Consider the following 5,072-nt stretch of genomic DNA (forward strand, 5'->3'; position numbering starts at 1 on the left):
GGAAGTGGCTATCTGTGCAGAGTGATGGACAGCAGATCGCATCGTACATTCTGATTCGCAGTGGACAGTTAAAACACTTGCCTTTGTTTCAGAAGGAGACGATGTGAATACTTGGAAGTTATAGTGAATAAGATGCCCCCAAACTTGAGGAAAAGGTCAGACAGATTCTAAGAGCTAAACGTTAAGATGTGATGTTCCAGAACAAAGAGGTACAAAGTCGACTAACAGGCCCCAGGGCTCCTTGCTTGACTGTAATCTGACTCAGCTTATTAAAAGGCCCTAAAGAAGAATGTGGAATGTGTGCTGGGGGCATGGGATAGCCATAGCACTGAGACTTTGGAAGTGGCCTTGCCAGCGCTGTCCTGTCTTTCTGGCCCACAAATGAGGGCTCCTGATTGTGGAAGGGACCTGAGTACAACGGCATGAGATAAGTTATCAGGTGGCTGCGCCCTCTCCAGCAACCCTCAGCTCAGGCTAGACTTCCCCCTGTGTTGAGAATGCTCTGCCCTGTCTGGAAGCCTGATGCATTTAGTGACAGTGTGCTCGCTTTATTAGTTTCCAGTCTGGCCAACAAGCTTTCCGTGCAGTCTCCCGCTGGCTTGTTTCAGTGGCCAGCGGAGAGTCCTGGACACAGACTTCTCAGGTGCCGGCGGAGGGAGCCTGCTGCCTGCCACACACATGCAGTTTCTCGTCCGTACAGGCCTGTGTAGTATGTACACACCCACAGAGCCTTAGGAGTTGGGAAAGGCCAGTCAACACCTGGGACACTCATTTCACTCTGCCGCAAGAAAAAGAAGCAGCTGAAAGGTGGGTCACGCAAGAAACTGCTTCCTTTTCGTTCCTAAGCAGAGAGCTACAAATCACAAAGTTTCTCCACAGGCAGCTACTCTTTGTTCACCTTGCATGAAGTGCCAGTGTTTTTTTTTAATACTTTAAGTTCTACGGTACACGTGTACAACGTGCAGGTTTGTTACATATGTATACATGTGCCATGTAGGTGTGCTGCACCCATTAACTTGTCATTTACGTCATTTACGTTAGGTGTTTCTCCCAGTGCTATCCCTCCCCCCTCCCCATACTCCACAACAGGCCCCAGTGTGTGATGTTCCCTTCCTGTGTCCAAGTGATCTCATTGTTCAATTCCCACCTATGAGGGAGAACATGCGGTGTTTGGTTTTCTGTCCTTGCGATAGTCTGCTGACAATGACGGTTTCCAGCTTCATCCATGTCCCTACAAAGGACACGAACTCATCCTTTTTTACGACTGCATAGTATTCTATGGTGTATGTGTGCCACGTTTTCTTAATCCAGTCTATCACTGATGGGCATTTGGGTTGGTTCCAACATGGAGAAACCCTGTCTCTACTAATAATACAAAAATTAGCCGGGTGTGGTGGTGGGAGCCTGTAATCCCAGCTGCTTGGGAGGCTGAGGCAGGAGAATCTCTTGAACCCGGGAGGCGGAGGTTGTAGTGAGCCAAGAAGACACCACTGCACTCCAGCCTGGGTGACAGAGCGAGACTCCATCTCAAAAACTAGTAGTAATAAACCAGCACTGCCATTGTGTAGTATACACACACATACACAGTCTTCGCTATTGTGAATAGTGCTGCAATAAACATATATGTGCATGTGTCTTTATAGCAGCATGACTTATAATCCTTTGGGTATATACCCAGTAATGGGATGGCTGGGTCAAATGGTATTTCTAGTTCTAGATCCTTGAGGAATCGCCACACTGCCTTCCACAATGGTTGAACTAGTTTACAGTCCCACCAACGGTGTAAAAGTGTTCCTATTTCTCCACATCCTCTCCAGCACCTGTTGTTTCCTGACTTTTTAGTGACTGCCATTCTTTTTTTTTGAGACGGAGTCTCGCTCTGTCGCCCAGGCTGGAGTGCAGTGGCCGGATCTCAGCTCACTGCAAGCTCCACCTCCCGGGTTTACGCCATTCTCCTGCCTCAGCCTCCCCAGTAGCTGCAACTACAGGCGCCCGCCACCTCGCCCGGCTAGTTTTTTTGTATTTTTTAGTAGAGACGGGGTTTCACCGGGTTAGCCAGGATGGTCTCGATCTCCTGACCTTGTGATCCGCCCGCCTCGGCCTCCCAAAGTGCTGGGATTACAGGCTTGAGCCACCGCGCCCGGCCTAGTGATCGCCATTCTAACTGGTGTGAGATGGTATCTCATTGTGGTTTTGATTTGCATTTCTCTGATGGCCAGTGATGATGAGCATTTTTTCATGTGTCTGTTGGCTGCATAAATGTCTTCTTCTGAGAAGTGTCTGTTCATACCCTTCACCGACTCCATCAAAAAGTGGGTGAAATGCCAATTTACTGAGCACGAGACAAATACATAATTGACTCCTTTTGTCTTGTGACACGTGGATTCAAGGATGTACCATGCCCTCCCTCCTTCCCCTCCAGCCCCTTTCCCCTTTAAATACTGAAGCCCTCAGCATCATCTTTGGAGGAAGGTACAGACTTGGCTCTCATGCACACATCTTTAACCTTGGCCAAATAAACCTCTAAGGTGACTGAGATCTGTCTCAGATACTTGTTGGCTTAACAAGTTGGCCACCATGCAGGGACTCCAGAGTGGAGGTGGCCCCGCCCTTTGACAGAGTTTCCACTGGTGCTTAGGACCAGTTTGGGCTTTCTTTATTGCTCAGGACAATAGGACAATTGGCTGAGATTGGGAGCCCCGCCACCCTCCAGAGAATCTCTGATCTCCTGAAACTTGGTTGAGGTCTAAGGTTTATTTTGCGTACAACGCCTTTTCCTTTTCTGCTGCTTCACTTGCTTCCAACAAAGAAGGCGAGTTTTCCTGCTTCCGTAATGATGGGGAGCAGGAGAGTTCCCTGGAGTTTCAGCTCGGAAACAACTCGAGTTTTTCCTGATTCCAGGATGGTAGAGAGCGGTCTAAAGCCTGGGCCCCGTTCCTAGGTAAGTAGCTGAATTGGGGTTCTGTCTCGGAAGTCCTTAATGACTAAAGCTAACATGAACAACTGGCTGGTCTTAATTTCTTACTATTAGTATGCTCAGTAAATGTATAAATTGTGGGATTGTTTGTTTTGCTTAACTGCTTTTTGTTTATTTGCTTCTGTGTTTGCTATTTTTGCTGTTTCAGTCTTTTTCCCATTGGATTTGACGAACTCTGTTAGACTTGGTCAGATCTGAAGGAAATTTATAAATTGTGGGAAACAAGGCCTCTGAATTAACTGAATTCCCACAGCTGGGAAAAAGGAAAAATAAAAAGCCAGAAAAAGGGAAAAAGAGATTTTGACCACCTGATGGGCTTTATTTGCATAACAAGGCCACCTTTTTCCAGCCAAGCCGCGAAGAGTAAGTGCCATCACCTCATGCTGCAGTTCAGTGGGTAGAGTCGGCCATTTTTCCACTAGGACAGCCCAGGTTTGCTTCCTACACTGTTTCTGATTTGAAATTTGTGTTACTTTTGAAATATCAGCAATTTGTCCCAGCTGAAATAAGGTAGTGAGATTTAAAGATTTAAAAGGAATTTTTTTTTTTTATTGAGACGGAGTCTCACTCTGTTGCCCCGGCTGGAGTGCAGTGGCGCAATCTCAGCTCACTGCAACCTCTGCCGCCCAGGTTCACGCCATTCTCCTGCCTCAGCCTCCCGAGTAGTTGGGATTACAGGCACTAACCACTACACCTGGCTAATTTTTGTATTTTTAGTAGAGACGGGGTTTCACCATCTTGACCAGGCTGGTCATGAACTCCTAACCTCGTGATCCACCCTCCTCGGCCTCCCAAACTGCTGGGATTACAGGCATGAGCCACTGCACCCAGCCAAGAGGATTTTTAAAAGGGTTTAATGGTCAAAAGTAAACTTCACTAAAAGCTAATATCCGACATATTCCAACATATTAGCTTAATTAAGTCCGTATGCCACATACACATATACAGACCCCTGTGTAGAAGAGAAGGCACCAGACTCCTTTTTGGGGAGAAACTTCTGTTTTTCTTATGGAACCCCAAGAGTGGAAACAGACACGTTCCTCTCAGATCTTAAATTGCTTGCTATTGTATTGTGTTACCTCATTTTTTTTTTTTTTTTACTAAAATAGTTGACACAGGACTTTTTAGGGTGCCGCTTCTCCAACTAGAGGCCTGTGTGGCCAGTGGTGCTCCCACCTGGGTCTCGCTGGGCTCCAGGCTTGCCACTGGAGGTACTCCGCCCACCTAGCCCGGCCGTGGGATCTGCGCTCAGCCTGTGACTGGACTGCGCTTGCCACAACCTGCTTCTGCTTTGGGCACTGGTGTCTGGAGAGGGGGAATGTGCTGGCACCCAAAACGTGGAGATGCCAGAGCTGCAGAGCCCAGGATGCCACAGCTTGATTGTTCCCACTGCCTGCGGTCTGGTGAGTGGGGGTGTGTTACAGTGTCACCCCCCCTTTTTTTTTTTTTTTGAGACAGAGTCTCACTCTGTCGCTAGGCCAGAGTGCAGTGGCACAGTCTCGGCTCACTGCATCCTCCGCCTCCTAGGTTCAAGCGATTCTCCTACCTCAGCCTCCTGAGTACCTGCGACTACAGGTGCATTGCCACCACGCCCAGCTAATTTTTTTTTCGACAAAGTTTCGCTCTTGTTGCCCAGGCTGGAGTGCAATGGCGTGATCTTGGCTCACTGCAACCTCCACCTCCTGAGTTCAAGCAATTCTCCTGCCTCAGCCTCCCGAGTAGCTGGAATTACAGGCGTGCGCCACCACGCCCGGCCAATTTTTTGTATTTTTAGTAGAGACGGGGTTTTACCATGTTGGCCAGGATGGTCTTGATCTCTTGACCTCATGATCCGCCCGCCTCAGCCTCCCAAAGTGCTGGGATTGCAGGTGTGAGCCACTGCGCCCGGCCAATTTTTTGTATTTTTAGTAGAGACGGGGTTTTACCATGTTGGCCAGGATGGTCTTGATCTCTTGACCTCGTGATCCGCCCGCCTCGGCCTCCCACAGTGCTGGGATCACAGGCGTGAGCCACCGCGCCCGGCCCTCACCCTCCTTTTGTATCTGTGATTCAGCAAGTCCCAAATTCTTCCCCCGTGTCCAAGAAAAATGAAGTT

Source organism: Rhinopithecus roxellana, chromosome 20, assembly GCF_007565055.1.
Source record: "Rhinopithecus roxellana isolate Shanxi Qingling chromosome 20, ASM756505v1, whole genome shotgun sequence".
Lineage (NCBI taxonomy): Eukaryota > Metazoa > Chordata > Mammalia > Primates > Cercopithecidae > Rhinopithecus > Rhinopithecus roxellana.